The sequence below is a fragment of the Ambystoma mexicanum genome, chromosome 2p (assembly GCF_040938575.1).
Source record: "Ambystoma mexicanum isolate Mex_15411 chromosome 2p, UKY_AmexF1_1, whole genome shotgun sequence".
In the NCBI taxonomy this organism is placed as follows: domain Eukaryota; kingdom Metazoa; phylum Chordata; class Amphibia; order Caudata; family Ambystomatidae; genus Ambystoma; species Ambystoma mexicanum.
In genome coordinates this window covers 1,040,850,709-1,040,867,216 of record NC_090923.1, presented here as the reverse complement: position 1 = coordinate 1,040,867,216, position 16,508 = coordinate 1,040,850,709, and the positions used below count along the sequence as shown (strand labels likewise).

Sequence of the window (16,508 nt, the reverse complement as noted above, 5' to 3'; positions counted from 1 at the left end):
CACCCAGAGTTGACAAGCCCCTGAACAGTGTTTGTGATCCCATGCAACAAGTGAGGCAAGCAGGAACACAGGACTGTGGTGAGGGGTTGTCATACAACTGACCATGATGCCAAAGGCTTTCAGCGGCCAAGTGTGGCTGCTCCGGGTCTGACTCTTGGGGTGCGAAGCACTGAGTAAGTGCTGGTAAGAGGGCCCGGGTGAGCATTGGCCTGCTAGCATCAAGGATGTGTCAGAGATGGGCAGCGAACCCCCGCAGCGAATAGTAGGGAGCCATAGCAAGAGCTCTTGGCTCACCACTGTCACCAGCGGAGTGGGACTACACCAGAGTGGAAGGCAAGGCTTCATTCTTCCCCAAACTGATAGCAGGATGATGCTTTTTGGAAAGTGGGAGGAGTCGTGTATGGATGCATGATAGAGGAAGTACCCACATGCTATACGGTGCGGCAGGAGACACTGTGTCACATTCCTGTGTTGAAACTGGCCAAGTTCTGGGCGAAAGATTCAGGCACCGTCGTGCTGAGGGAATTCTGGTGAAAGGAGACCTAGGACAGTTCTGTAGTAAGAAAAGCAAAGTGCCTTGGCAAGATGGCCTCCGAGAAAGTACCTGGGGCTGGGATTGTGTAATGAGTAAGGGGCTCCAGGGTTATACAGCATTAGTACCAAGGGTACCTGGTTGGTTGGATAGTTATTGTACTCGCAATATTGACAAACCACCCAAGGGTGCTCTGGACATTCACAGCACTGAAAATGTTGACAACATGAAGGGTGATGGGTGCCCAGCTGCTGTGGTGTTGAGATGTCTAATCTGTGGGGCAGCATGCTTAAGAAAGTCTTGCAATATTACTGGTGCCATCCAATAGTTTGACCCTGACCTTCTATCACTTTTTATCAGAGATAAGATTATTGGAACAAGCAAAGATGAATTTGTCCTGAAGAAATATGTTGTGCCTCGTGTAGGGTTATTATTTGGTATACTGGGGTTAGTTATAGCTTTCCAGTAGCATTGCAGTTTTGGGGAATTGTATAATAAGTTGCCATTGCATGTCCTAACTCTGCCTGTTGTACTGTGGGTGGCATCATTGGCATGGTATTGTCGAGATGTATTTTACAAACCTAATGATCATTAGCAGCAGAGTGTTTATTATTAGTGTTCGCATGGGTTGTGAAAGTTGTGCACACTTTGAGTATCGCTAGTATTGTTGTCACTTTACCCCTGTTTTTGTAATCACTGTTAAGCATTATGATTATTAATGTTAGGTATTAATACTGTTATGTGGCTAGGACGGGTTTCAGCGCTGCAGTGGCAGCTGCGTGTGCACTGTGTGTGTTGGACCTCAGGTCCATAGTGACTTCACCACACGAGGTACTACTGGGGTCTATAAGCGCTGTTTTTGTGTGTGGTTTTCCTTTACTGTGTGTGGGGTGTCGTTGGACTTCCTTTTCCTTTGGACTTTCTTTTCTTTTCCTTTCAACTGCTTGTCCCTCTGCTTAACCTGTGGTATTTCTGCGTCTCCCTTTTCACTAAGTGTCGTTATGTGACAAGCTTGGTGTTGATACTTTGCCAGTGATGTGCGTGTGACCGGGACCTTTTCTACAAAATAAAGCCATTAGGGCAGCACTGAATATTCTCAGGTCCCATCATATATCTGAGGTAAGACGTAACTTGAACTGGCTCCCATTTAAGCAAAGGATCACCTTCAAGACCCTTTCACTTACCCACAAATGTCTCGCCAACCAAGCACCCAGACACCTGATCAAAAACTGTGGAGGGCTGAGCAGCAATTTCAGGATCCCAGTGCCCCCCATGAAAGTCAAACTCAGTGGTCTCACCAGGCGTGATTACAGCATACTGTGTCCACAAGTATAACGACCAAGCTGGTGTTGCTTAACTTTGGCCAGTTGCTCGCTCAACTTTGTGCTTCACCTAGGGCTGTGGGGGCAGGTTAGAATCATTAGCAGGAATATTCTGCACAGACCCTTGAATGTTTTTCAAAGGCACTTAGGTTCCCTGCAATGTCTCCAGGCCTACCACGCACTAGGGGCTGCATATGGAACCCTACAGTCCCCTGACTCCTTGCACTTGCCCAGAGCTGCGCTGCCCTGGCTGCACTTACTCAGAGCAATTCTGCCCTGATTGGAATTCCCCCTTCCCTCCCCCTGGCACTTCCCCTCTTTCTCCCCCCTTGCACTTTGCGTGTCGGACTTGCAAGATCTGAATGAGAGAAGGCCTAGTAAGATCGTTTGTGTTGTCCTCCCCCTGTCTTCCCAGCCTTTTCTGGGAAACACTTGCCCAAGAGAGCTTTATAAATGACTTATATCACTCATAAGACATACACTAACAATGTGTATCAAAGTAGAGATGCTTTTTACTGATTTCCTTTGGAGGTTGTGGAAGGAAGACATGCTGGTGGTAAGAGGTGTCTTTCTATTGAAGATAGAGAAAAGGGTTTGGTGTTCCCCATATGTTTGCTATGAGCAGAGCGTGGATCGCATGCAGGCTGGTGAGATACTCTTTGCTGTTATGTCTGCGATTATTCTGATGGTCTTTTCTAGAATTGGCCCTTAAATTACTGAAGTAGAGCGGTTGCAACAATGGGTTGGAGAGAGTCCTGTCCACTCGGCCATTGACTTATAAAGTTAATGTGACACGTGAATCTACTCATTTGATCTGTCGTGCTCCCATCTATGGGGAACCCTTGTATTTTGGAGCAAAGTAGACCTCTTAATTTAATAGATTCATCAATTAAATATATATTTGGCTAATGGTAGCCATGTACATGGGGAGAGAAAATCACACAGCTTGAGTTGGGATTTGAATGTACTAATTCGGTCCCTGGAGGTCTGTGTGTTTAAAAGACCTCCACCAGGAATTCCTTCAAGGTGTGTTGGGCGACTTGATATGCTTGCCTGCTGCATGCAGACGGGCAAGGATATTTCTTTGGAGTTATGGAGATGTATCTTGAGCAACATTTCAGCAAATAATATTCACTTACATATCAGATGTATACAACAAAAGATATGTGCCACATTACACTGGACTGTGTAAAAAAATATTCATATATGCTCTACATTTCCAATCCTGGCACAGGCAAGTCCCGGGAGAGACTCACAGCCAATTCACAAGATTCTACAATTACTCCTGTAGCCTCTAAATATGGCCAATAGTTCCAAACTAAGGGGATACAAATGGCGCATTAGAAACCACATTCACCCTGTGCTCAGGCCTCAAACATACTCCTCCTTACTCTTTTTCCACACCATAAACCACTAACTTTCACTTTCTCTCCCTTAATTAATCTGCTGGCCTGCACCCAGCCCCCTCCTCTCCTTCTCTTACAACCTCCTTTAATAAAGACCTTCATCCTTCACTGCACATCCGACATCCACCTCCCCTCCATTTACATACTCCAATAACCTCCCTTCCAGATCCCCCTCACTCCTAATTGCCCCTCAACTCTATCCAACACATCTCTCCCCACAGCCCCTCACCTTTCTCAGCCTTTCCTACCAATAATATCATCCTCCTCATCTGCCCACTCTACTCAATGTCAATACCACCATCCCAACCATCTCCCTTCATTTTTTTTCTCATGCGCCCTCCTCTCTCTATCTCATCCCTCTACTGCCTCTTGCCATCATTTGAAAAACGCAAGTCAGCTAAAGCACTATGGGGCTGAGGTCTGCAAAACAAAATCCTATTACATAGACAGAATCTTCAAAGCCCATCACCCAACCAGAGAACTCTTCAAAGTTATTTCTGAATTCAATGCCCTGGATTCTTTCACTCACACACCTCCATACTGACTATCCCCCAGTGACTCTCTTTCTGACCTCTTCCATAGCAAAGCCTTTGCAAGGCACAGCTCCCTCTTATCGAATTCTCTAATGCACCTCCATCTTCCCCTCCTGCTTCTACCTCCCTTATAGAATCTCACACCTTTCTCCTCCTTTTTTCCCCTCGTATCTCCACTCACTGCTTTGAAATTCCTCAAGTTCCCATCTAACAGCTGGACAACCGGCTCCAAGGTGATCCCTTCCCCCTGCCCTGCTAAAATAAATCCTGTCCTCCATTTGCGCGGGTAATCTTGTAATTTCCATCAACACTTCATTCATCTCTGGCATTTTCCCATCAGAATTGAAACTTCCTACATCAAGCCTCTCCTTTGACCCAGGATGCACATATCCCCTGCCCGTCAAATCCTCCATTGGCTTCCAATCAGACATTGAGCTACCTTTATTGCCATGTGTATCAGTCACCGAGCCTTTCACTGCAAAGGACCTGAATTCCTCAAACAGAATATTTCTCAATACAGGCCCAACAGATACATTAGCTGTGGCTCCGCACTCCTACTCAAAATTCCAGTGACTCAATTCTCTCAAATTCGTGGTTCCTCCTTTTCAGTACAAGCACGTAGAATCTGGAACTCACTTCTTGTAAACATCTGGTGCCTGGAGGACCATTTCCTCTTAAGGAAAGCCCTCAAGAACTGCCTTTTGACTCACCCCCCCATAGGCATAATCAGATTTGATACCTCTGCACCCTATCAAGCATTTTACATAATCTACCTAACCCTTGCCCAAGGCGCCTCACCTATTCCAACTCAAGATCCACCTAATCCTTCCAGAAGCCTGTTTCTCATCTGAATACTCATTTGTTCTGCATCTGATATTTGAATGAACGCCCCCTGACTTGAGGTATTCTGCCTTTTCCCAGGGCCTACCTCCATGTAGAAGCCTTGCCACAACTTGTCACTCCTAAGGGATCCTTGACCAGGGAAAAGAGATAGTTTTAATATCATATCCTCCATCTCAAACCAGGCCCTTTTATGTTGAACTTTTATTTATTTTTTATTTTTGTATTATTGTTTTAATCAAAAATAGGATTTTTACAATATAAATGTCTCTTCGTATATCTCAAAGCTTGTCCCAATGCTTAGTTGACTTGAGTTTGTGTCGATTGGGCTTCTTGACTGTTGTAATTATGCGACAGCATGTCCATCGTGTCATTACTTATCTTTTAGTAGATTGGTCGCAATGTATTCTAGTATTTTTGCTGTGGTTATTTGCCAACTGGTTCTGTCACCTCCTATGAGCCTACACCACCACGTTTGTTCTTCCATCAATGGATCATCTCTTGATGCATGGGGGATGTACCGTTGTCTTATTGTGCGCATTGCGAGACAAACCATCAAGATATGTCGAATTGTTTCTCGTGGTGGAGGCACGATGTCTTGACAGAAGCGACAATTGGCTGTTGATGACACACCTCTTATGAACAGGATTTCATTCGTTGGTAGAAGATTTAGGCATGCTCTTAGTATCAGATCGCGTGCACATTTATTTGGAAATGTCTTTATGAAATTTTGCAGCTCGTTCAATTTTTGAGATGAGAAGTGAGCTTTTGTTTTGCGGCTGATTCGGTCGTCTTTGCCCAATCTGCTTCCTTCAGTTTACGCAGGATTCTGCATGGATTGTGGATGAGCTTGTCTTCGTTAGAGGCAATGTCATCCAGGAGCAAGATGTTTTCTTTTTGCCAAGTTATTAACATCGCGGATTTGCCTGTGTCCATCTCACGCTTGATCATTTTGTAGATTTTGTTGCCGTCGACCATTCTGCACTTCCTGTAGAGCATTAGTGTATTGCAGCTCACCGTACACTCCAAGGACTGGAGGCTCAGCTCACATTTTATTGCCACTCCCGAGGTAGAATTCGGGAGCTTGAGCACTGATTTCCAGAATGTGGCTTCCAGTTTGGGCCAGATATTCTTTGGGATGGTCGGCATGGCCTCAGTGCCATATGTTACAGCAGGCACCACTTTAATTTTGTAAAAATTGATTGTTGGTTGTAGTGAGAATTTCCCAGATTTACCATCAATTGTCTTGGCCTGAGCAGCTAGTTTTTTGATCTTTTTGAACAGTTCTGTTTGCATGATTTCACTTTTTGTGCTGTCGAGTTGTACCCCCAGGTACTTGAAGTTCTGAACGATTTCGATTTTTGAGTCTCCCAGAAACCATTTTAGGTTTTCAGTTTTCTTTTTCTTTTTCTGCAGGATCAGGGCCTTGGTTTTACCTCTATTGATTTCCAAAAAGTTTATACTTGCGTACTGTTGGAGACCGTTAAGTTGCCGTTGCAGGCCTACTGGAGTCCGGTCGAATAATGTGAGGTCGTCAGCGTAAAGAAGTCGTTCTATCATGGTGTTTCCAATTTTTGGCAGGAAGGCACGCGTGGTAGTCGTGCTTTCTTGAAGGTCGCCTATATAGGCTAAGAATAGAGCTGAAGCTAGTGGGCAACCCTGCTTTACTCCCCGTGTGATCTGAATTTCGTCAGATAGGTCTCCTTCGCGGCTTAGACGCACCCTGATCGAGGTGTTATGATGCAAGGCTTGTATGGGAGCCAATATATCTTCCGGATAGTTCCAGTCTCTCAATTCCGTCCAAAGGCGGTGTCTCTCAATGCGGTCGAAGGCTTGTGTGAAATCGGCGAACACGACGAAGAGACGTTGACCAAGTTGTAGGGCTTTGCTTTTCAGTATGCTGAATGTTAGTATGTTACCTGCTGTCCCAGCGTTTTTTTTAAAGCCTGATTGCAGATGGTCATTGCAATTAGCTGAAGCAGCCCAAGATTAAAATTTCCTTAGGAGTAGGGCACCGAAGACTTTGCCTATACAGTCGAGCAGCGCTATCGGCCGACAGTTCAGAGGGTCCTTTATGTCTCCCTTTTTGTAAATGGGAATTATCGTTGCTGTGGTCCATGATTTAGGCACTGAACTCGACTCTGCACAGCGTCGAAAAATTTCGCTGATCAAGGCAGCCCATTCTTTAGGGTGCACTTTAAGTTCAAAGTTGGTGACCCCGTAAGGTCCGGGAGCTGGTAAATTTATTATTTTTTTGATGACTTTCAGAATGTCTTCTTTGTCGTCTAGATGGATCCATTTTGCATTGTTGTATTGACGCTCCCCTATGTTTTCAGGTGTGACGGATTTGAACACTTCAGCGAAGTGTGTTTCCCAGGTGAGCTGAGAGATAGTGTTTGTTATCAAGTTTTCCACTGGGGATTCTATTGCTCTCAGTAAGGACCAAAAATCTCTGGCGGTGTTCGTTATTAGCGCTTTGGTGATGTTTTCTGCGTCCAACTGATATAGTTTGCTTCGGTGGGCTCGTACCCAGGCTTTGTACTCTGATTTCAGGATTTTGAGTATAGCGTTGCCGTCTGCAGTTGGATGGCGTTTTTTTATGGTCCTTGTGACTCTTCTGTACTCACGTCTTCTCACAACCAAATCTTTGTTGTAATTGTGTTTTTTGATGACACCTGTGGTCTTCAAAGTTGTTTTTGGGCGTGTATATGTCACTAGCAGTGGTTGGTAGTCGACTGCTTTGGTTTCAGCCTTCTGGACGTCTCCTTTGTATCTGTGCGTTAGGTCTTTGATCGCTGCAGCACTTAGTTTAAGCCATGTTCCCTGGACGTTGTTCTCGATGTCCATGCCTGTTTGAAGATTCTTTGCACCTGGAATTAACCAGCAGGTCTCCAGGAGATTGGGGTCGCTGGCAATTGTGTGTCTCACGTTGAAAGGAATGGTGGTGCTTAGCAGCGTTTTGGAGACAAATATGTAGTCTATTGTCTCCCCCGAGTTTGCACGTTCCCAGGTGGATATTCTATTTGATTGTGGAAAGGCCGCATCGAGATTGTGTAGTTCACGAGATTGAGTTAGGTCGAGCCATGCTCTACCGCGCTGTTCAGCCGCTAAGGGCTGTTTTTTTGTTCGAGTTCCCATCTGGGGTTTGCAGATCACATTTAAGTCGCCGCATATCATTAGGGAGGTCACCAGCATCTTGGCCATTGCATCGTCAATTACATGTTCGCACATTGTGATGAATCTTTCTTCACTAATTGCGGCTGGATTGCAGTATGTATTGGCAATGACTATTGTGTTTTCTGTGTCTTTGGTGTTGTTTTTTTGTTTCCACTTGACACTTACTGCCAAGATGGACAGGTTTGCGATCAGGGTAGGTCCAATGGAGTGTCCACATCCGGTGCGGCAGTCGATCAATAGCCCTGACATCGGCCGTTCCAGATGGCCCTTGGCTGCTGGGGCTAGTGCAATTTGGTATCCTTCTAGTGTTGGCGGGCTTGTCAACCAGGTCTCCTGGAGACATATGATGTCATATTCTCCAAGGTTGACGTCTCTTGGTACAGTTAAATGCGAATGCCCTCTTGTGTTCCATGAGCATAGTTTTACTTTGCGGTGAAGGTCTTCTTCTTGTGGCGTTGATGTTGGGTTGTGCTCTCTGTGGATGGATTGCTATTTGTTTCGATGCATTGTGAGAGCTTTTGGTAGCCAGGCCCAGATTCCTTGTTTATTGCCTGCATGATGGGTTGAATCCAGTGGTGTAGAATTGTTTTGCACTATTTGTGAGATGGTCCTCATTGTTGTACTGGGTTTTCTTTGTGAGCTCTGTTCTCTATCCCCTCGGTGGTTATGGGAGTGACTTGTGTTTTTCAAGTTTTCCGCCTTCGTGGCTTTAACTATGCTCTTTTGTATTTCCTGTCTTGTGTCAGAGGATTCTGAGACCTTGTGGCGCTTTTTCGATGAATACTGTTTTTCCTGCTCTTGTGCGGAGTTGCACCAATTGTTTCTGTCATGATCGTTTATGCGTGATGTGTGCTTGTCATTGTTTACGTGCATCCTATTGTTCTCTCTTTTTATGCGATTCTCTTGATGCGTTATAGCTTCTACATTGAAGCCAAGGCTGTAGATTTCATGTTTACCTTTGAAAATCTGCTTGTAAATTGTGGAAGATCCGATGTACAAAAGTGTTGCCGCTTTGTACTTGTCATGCCAAGGTTCGACAATTAGTAGATCTTCTGTCTTTATAGCTTTTAATTTTGCGATTTGGTGGAAGATCGACATGACTGCTCTTCTGTTTAAAGTGAGGTTGCCCTTATTACTGGATTGTTGTTCCATTTTTGATGTCCATTTTGCCTCTGTGCACTTGTCGTTAAGTTTCTCGTGAGCATTTGTTCTTGATCTGTAGTGAACTTTCTTGATGACCCTATCTGGTCCTTCTCTGGATGTTGCTTGAGCCTTTGGGACACTTCTTCGAGCGTCGTCAAGTTTCGTGTTCCTTTTTGTTGGAGTTCGTCTTTCATTTTGAGAAATCAGACGTTTTCCTTCCGTTTCTCGAGGTTGTTTCGGGGTGTGGACTTGAGCCCTCTTGTTTTTGTCTTGGAATATTTCATGGGATAAATGGTTACGTCTTTCTTCTAGGGTTTCAAAATCTCGTTCATAATGTGCCATGCCTTTTTTTTTTCTTTGGTGTTTATGGAATTTCGCTGTCCGGCGAAGGTCTGTGCGTCTTGTCTTTAAGGCTTGCTACAGGTGTTGTGACTTGCGATGCATCATCATCTGAATAGACGCTGACATTCATTAGAATGTCATCTTTTAGGAAGTCTGCTGCTGATTTGGGTGAGGCAGATTCCAACTGCTTGGAGTTGTGGTGGCGGCCCCTGCTGCATGTGGAATGTGGAACCACGCTACTGTGTAAAGTGATCGTGGGTTGCGCTTCAGCCTGCGTGTGGTCGTCTGTTTTGGTTGGTCAGTGTCATCATGCGAAGTGCTGCTGATGTGAGTCGTAGTTTCCTTGATCTTTGGATTTGCTTTACCAAAAATTAAATATGCCATCTCTGGAGCCTCAATGACGGTCTTAGAGTTTGTGTTTTTTTTGTCTACGACTAATACCACCGTGGGCGTGTTGGGTTTGACAGCTGTGTTAGCTGTTGATTCAATTTCAATTTCTGGACTTGTGGGGTTCTGTTCAGGAATAGGTTTCTTTTTATTGTCTATGGTTAGATCAATGAATGATGCCGTTTGCGATCCTGAATCTTTGGTTGCTACGGTAGTGCTCAACTTGTCATGTGCAGCTTGTTTTGCCATTTTTGTTGTGATTCTGTCTATTAGATGCTTCGCCAAATTGTCCAGTCTGTTGTCATGGGTGTTGTGCTCTTCCTTTGTAGCAATGTAGCCCTCCAGGTAAGTTACTTTGGTCAGGATCATTGCTAACATTGTTTGTTGATCCTTTGTGGTGTTGTTGATTGCCTCGTAAAGTTTGCAGAACGGGGCAAGGGCTATTGTAGTGGCAGACATTACGCTCAGCAGGTCTGGTTTTTTGGTTGGTGTGTCGGGAATGGGAAGAACAGGCTGCGAAGAGTGGACCTTTCCCAGAGTGTGAGAATGCTTGCTGGATCTTCGTCTGGGCGTTTGGAACTGGTTGGTAGAACTGTATGGTTTATGGACTGAACTATGTATGGGGAACTCTAGAGAGTTTCTCCTTTTGTCAAAGGTCCTTGCCTGTTCTTTTTCTTCGTCCCATCGTGGTCTTCGAACGAGTGAGTTTGTGAATGTAGCGGCTTTCTCTACAAGCGGCTCTCCTTCAAGCAGTGGTGTTAAAGTTGCCAGCCCACTATGGGTTTCTTCATCAGGGCCAGATCCTGCATTTTGTTGCTTGTCGTGTGGCTGCAAGGGTCTGCCGAGGTGGGGGAAGGCTAAGGGCCTCATTACACGGAAGGCAGTGATCCAGGGTGCTATTAGCACCCTGGCCCATGCCGGTAAATTACCGGCACCGCCTTGGCGGTAAGGGGATTTACCGCCCCATCCCAAGGTCGGTGGGGCGGTAAATCCCCCTTCCGCCATTGCCCTTCCCCATTCCCATTTCTGCGCCATAGGGCTCTATGGGAATGGGGAAGGCGCTAATTACGGCACCGCAATTTTGCGGTGCCGTAATTAGCTCCGAGGTCCCTTAGCGGGTTGGTTTTTAACGCCTGCAAAAAGCAGGCGTTAGAGCACCAACCCGCTAAGGGACCTCGTAGTACGGCGGTAAGGGTTAACGGTCACCGTTGCCATTAACGGTGACCGTTAACCCTTACCGCCGTCCGTGTAATGAGGCCCTAAGTCTGCGTTTTCAGTCACTGGCCGGGGCTTCTCTGTGGCTATTTCCAAACCAGTTGTGGCTTCCGTTGGTTTAAGCCACGTCTCCTTTATGCTTTCCTTGTTACAAGCGGTGTTGCTGTCGGCTTTGCCGTCTGACACTATTTTTGCCGGGATCTGTTGTTATGGAATGATTGGGCAAATTTCTTGATCAGTTTCACTATTGTGCCTGTGAGGCAAATTTATCCCTGGCCGTGCTTCTAGCGAGGCCGCACATGATGCGATCAGTGAAGGGGTTTGTGGTGTCGCCAGAGGATCTTGAGTTGCAATTTTACCATCGTCAATTTTGTGATGTTTGGGGCAAGGGAAGTTTTCCTTTACCGCGGCAAGAATTTCAGCGTCGGAGAGTTCTCTGTAATCTTGATTTTTTGTCGACAGATGAGCTTTGAAAAAGTCAGTTAATATCCTCATTGTGGTTGGTTTTGTCATGGCTCCGGCACTTATGGTGGTAATTGCTCTGGCTTTTCTGTTTTGCAGTTGCAAATTTTTTCGCCCACTGTTTCTTTCCGGGCAATGTCCATTTCTTTTTTTATTCACTTTCCTGGGTCTTACAGGCTGCCCACTGTCCTCTCTGGATCGCTTTTTGGAGTTGCGTGTTGAAGTTGCCTCTGTCAGAGGAAGCTCTGCAAGTGACAGATCTGGTGTATTATCATCGTTCAGTTCTGGCAAGCTGTCTGCTGAGGCTTGTATTTGTGCGGATGTTGTTACCACGGAGCTAAGCTCTGCACGCTCCCTTTCTGGAGCGGGCACAGCGCAGACTTCGGCTACAGCCGCACGCTCACTGAGCTTCCACCCAAGCCCTGCGGCGAGACCCCCGCAGTCCACACGCCAGCCGGCTCGGCGTCGGCTGCAGAGGCATGCTCCTCCCTCCCTCCAGAAGGCGACAGCGGGGCGGCTGCAGAGATGTCGGGCCGCGGCAGTGTGTTTTCTGCGCTGGGGTCTCGGCTGTGTGGCTGCGCGGGCATACAGCTCATGTCCAGCCTCTCCCGGTCCCCAAGGCTTCCAGGTAGGTGGGGACGACATGTGGGAGGGCGTGTGTTTACAGTTGTAATAAGAGTTGAGCCTAACGGCTTTTACGTGCCGCTCGGCTGGTTATGTTTTCGTACAGGCTTATTGCTGGCTTGTAGACTCTGCGAATTTGGGATGAATGTTCCCTTTTCACTTGGAGGATTGGTATAAGGTTTGCCTCCATCAAGTCTCGGATGTGAACTTCTGAGACAACGCCCGTCCTCTTCCTCGGGCCCCAAGGTGGATGACACGCTTCTTGTGTTTTTGGTCGATAATGAATTGGGACATGATAGATTACCGGTGCTAGTGGGTGCACAGATGTTTGTAAGTGGGAAGGTCAATGCGTTGCAGACGTGTGTGTGTTGACAGAAACACACACGTTCAAGTCCCACTCACACCACTTATCGTGGTCGATTGTGTATCGTGGGTGGAAGGTTGGCGTGTTGACCTGCTGATGTTGTTTGAAGGGCGCCTCCGTCCTCCGGCACCCGACAGACCACGACAGACCACTTGTCGCCCACTTTCCGCGCGCACTCTGTGCTGTAAATGCTCAGAAATAGTCTCTGTAGGACTCTGTGAGTCAGAGTCTCCGCCTCCTCATCAATGGAAGTGGTAAGCAAACTGTCCCACGACTCCACCACAGACCACTTGTCACCCACTTTACGCGCGCGCTCCGTGCTGTAAATGCTCAGAAATGGTCTCTGTAGGACTCTGTGAGTCAGAGTCTCCGCCTCCTCAGCAATGGAAGTGGTAAGCAGACTGTCCCACTACTCCACGACAGACCACTTGTCACCCAATTTCCACGCGCGCTCCGCACTGTAAATGCTCAGAAATAGTCTCTGTAGGACTCTGTGAGTCAGAGTCTCTGCCTCCTCAGCAATGGAAGTGGTAAGCAGACTGTCCCACGACTCCACGACAGACCACTTGTCGCCCACTTTCTGCGCACTCTCCGTGTTGTAAATGCTCAGAAATAGTCTCTGTAGGACTCTGTGAGTCAGAGTCTCCACCTCCTCAGCAATGGAAGTGGTAAGCAGACTGCCCCACGACTCCACGACAGACCACTTTAACAGTTTGCTAGCAACCCGAGTAAAAGACAGGACATGGAGCACCACAATGTAGGTTTGCCTGGTATACATGCCCAAGTACACCTGCACATTTCATAGCTCTACAATCCTACATGGCTCAACCATGGCTGATACGCACTGCAAGAATGATGATTTTGAACAGAACCTCATTCATAGGAAGGCACAATCAGATCCTCAGCCACAGAATGCTAAAGATCCAACTGGGATCGGATCAATGGACTTAGAAGGAGACTAACGTAAGGGGTCCTGGGCTCTCATTTACAGCGTCAATCCACCTCATAGCTTCTGTTTCAACTGGTCCGGCTGAGTACTGTTACAACGGAGTGACTCAAACATGCAGACCTACAAACTCGGACTACTTTAATTTCTCCTCCTTTAATGGCAGCTCTTTTTTATACGTTGGTTCTTTGACTCTACTCCACCCAGCAGGCTTTGTGTCCTAGATTAATCCTCATCAACCTTTGTGCAGTAATGAACTTTGATTAGATGGAAGGGTTATTTTAAGACATTTAGGGCCTCATTACGAGTTTGGTGGTCTTGCAAAAACGATACTGGTACGGTAATACCGGCATTGTTTACGGGACCGGCATATTACGACTCGCAATGCCGGTGCTACTGGCCTCATCAGGGACCCGCTGTGACCGGACACCACCTTACAGTAATGTGCGCGGACACGCGTTGGCCATGCCAGTAACACCGGCATGCCGCAATGTAGGGCACATTAAGAGTTGCACGGACATGCACTTACCGGCATCCAGATGCCGGTAAGAAGGGACACCATGATGCCGCTAACACCGGCATCGCGGGGCAGGCATTAATAGCAATCTGCTGTGTCCAGACCTGCCACAGGTGCACAGAATCAGCACAGGTGGAGGCAATGGAGTCTGGCGCAGCAGAACAGGAGCACACCCACACACCACACCCCTTCCAAGTCAAAAATGATACCACTAGCAGTTGCTATACAGGAGCTGGAGGACATGCCTGCGCTGCTACTCCTTGAGCAGGCAGTTAACCAGGGAATACAAAGGAGGCACAGGAGGTGAAGGAGGGTGAGACCGACTACCACATACACCAGCGCAGGCAGTGGTACCACGCAAGCAGTCACCAATCCCTCGCATAAGGGCCAGTCCATTTGACTTAACCCCTGCACCGATCCACACCGCCTGGACAGGGACACCATCACCACCATAGTGGACCTCATTCATGATGATCTCTGTCTGCTGTCTGGGCCATGGGCGGTGTTTTTGGAGGGGGTACCACAGGCACCTGCAACCTGTCTGCTGTCTAGCCATGGGGGTGATGTTGGGGGGGCACAGACATATGCAATCTGTCTGCTGTCTGGGCCATGGGGGGGTGTTGCTGGGGGGGACCGCAGGCATAAGCAACCTGTCTGCTGTCTGGGCCATGGGGGGTGTCGTTGGAGGTTTGGACACCGTCCTGGGTGCCAAACACTGTGACCCAAATGATTTCAACAGAATGCATGAGGCTGACAATGGATGCAGACGTGCCATGACTGCACAGCAATATGTAAATGGTAGAAACAAGCACAGCGCCCACCCCTGCACATGCACATGGTACATCATCAGACCGGAGCCACAGGTACAACAGTGCACAAAGCAGAATTCACATGAGCGCAGCAAAGCACATCACAGGCCATGCAGCCATGACTGTGCAAAATAGGAAAGCCTCTCAGGGAATCCTTCGTCACTGCCCCTGCCCGACAGGAAGACCACATACCACCACGCCATTCCGTGCAGCTGAAGGTACACTTAAAAATCCAAAGTCACATGGATGTAGAAAATAGATTCCATCAAATAGTCAACATCAAAGGAACGTATCCCTACACTGGCGGACCATACCACCAATTCTATTGTGCCATTGTCACATGGATGAAGTAGTTGACGGACATGAGCATGGTGTCATCAAGTAGTCGAAAGCATGATAGGCAGACCTACATCTATCATTCATGTCGGTCATCAGGCAAATGCATCATACAGGGCTGTACATGCATTCTGATTCTTCCTTTGCCACACACCATCACATGTGATAACATCATGGACCTTCTGACCTTATCTGTCTGAGTGCTGTATCGGATGTCATGGCCCCTAACTTGTGAACATTACCCATGCTCCCCCACCATGGATCGACACACCAACCTGATTTTTACTCTAATGAAATGGCAATAGCTGGCAGTGAAAATCTCTTGCATTTGACAATGTACAGCCCGTGCACACAAGGAATACCAAAAATACTCACAATCAACATTTCTTTTGCTCCCATGCAGGTGATGCTGGCTATCCCCTGAAGCGGTTGCTCCACACCCCTGTCAGGCATCCACTCAACAGGCACGAAGATGACTACAATCGTGCACATGCACACACTCGTGTGATGATTGAGCAGACTTTTGGCCTGTTGAAGGCACGTTTTCACTACCTCAGCATGTCGGGTGGGGCACTCATGTACGGGCCTGAGAAGGTGGGCAAGATTGTATTGGTATGGGCCATGCTGCACAACATCTGCATCTGGCGCAACATACCCATGCCCCCTGATATTGGACAAAATTCCACCAGATGATGAGGAGGATGATGGAGAAGATGCTGCATATCGGCCAATGTGCATGAAGGACGTGCTGTATGCCAATCTTTGATTACACAATATTTTTGATGGACTGGGTTACACAAGGCGCTGGGAACGGGGGCCACTGTGCACTGGGAATGGGGGACACTGGGCACTGGGAATGGGGGACAGTGGGCACTGATGGAAAATAAATTGACACACACTCAAGAAGCAATGTCCAGTCACGTGTTTTTCATAAGCACACCAGGTGTATTAATGCAATGACAACTATGTACAGGAATTAACGTTGACCTCTACCCTTAACATACTATAAACTACCCCCCGATGGCCCACCAACCCCACACACCCATGCCCCCCCAGCCCCCATGGCCCAACACCCCCACACACCCACGCCACCATGCCCTACCCCCACCCCACATGGCCCAACATCCTCAAACACACCCATGCCCCCCTGCACCCAATTCGATTTCTACTGGACTCCCTCCTGATATGTCCAGGTGTCTCAGGCTACTGACACCCCCTTTTAGATGGAGGGGTTGTTCCACCGGCCGGCGCATAGACAGTTGACCTTGGGGTTGATATACTGATTTGTACTAATGCCCTTTCCACCTCGAGTGCTGTGCCCCATAGTATTCGGGGGAGGCCCACGAAAAATGTGTCCAACTGTCACATAGTCTCTGATATTGCAATCCACGCCATGCCTGAGCACACCTCACTCCATGGCTTCTATAATGTTGCAACCCAAGTCTCTGCTAATCATAGGACAGTTGCTTGAATTATATCTATCTGCGTGTAATCTGCTACTCCATTCCTCATTTCCGTTCAGACTATGATCTGCCAAAGGGCCATTTAACCTA

At 47.4% G+C, this 16,508-nt stretch overlaps 1 long non-coding RNA gene across 1 annotated transcript in view; it reads left to right on the top strand.

The window, feature by feature from the left end:
- Positions 1 to 15,966, top strand: part of LOC138567070 (uncharacterized) — a 233,024-nt gene extending 217,058 nt beyond the window's left edge. Inside the window, exon 3 of the long non-coding RNA XR_011302097.1 lies at positions 15,359 to 15,966. This is a non-coding gene — a long non-coding RNA (uncharacterized lncRNA). The remainder of the gene's footprint in view (positions 1 to 15,358) is intronic.
- Positions 15,967 to 16,508: the final 542 nt, after the last annotated feature.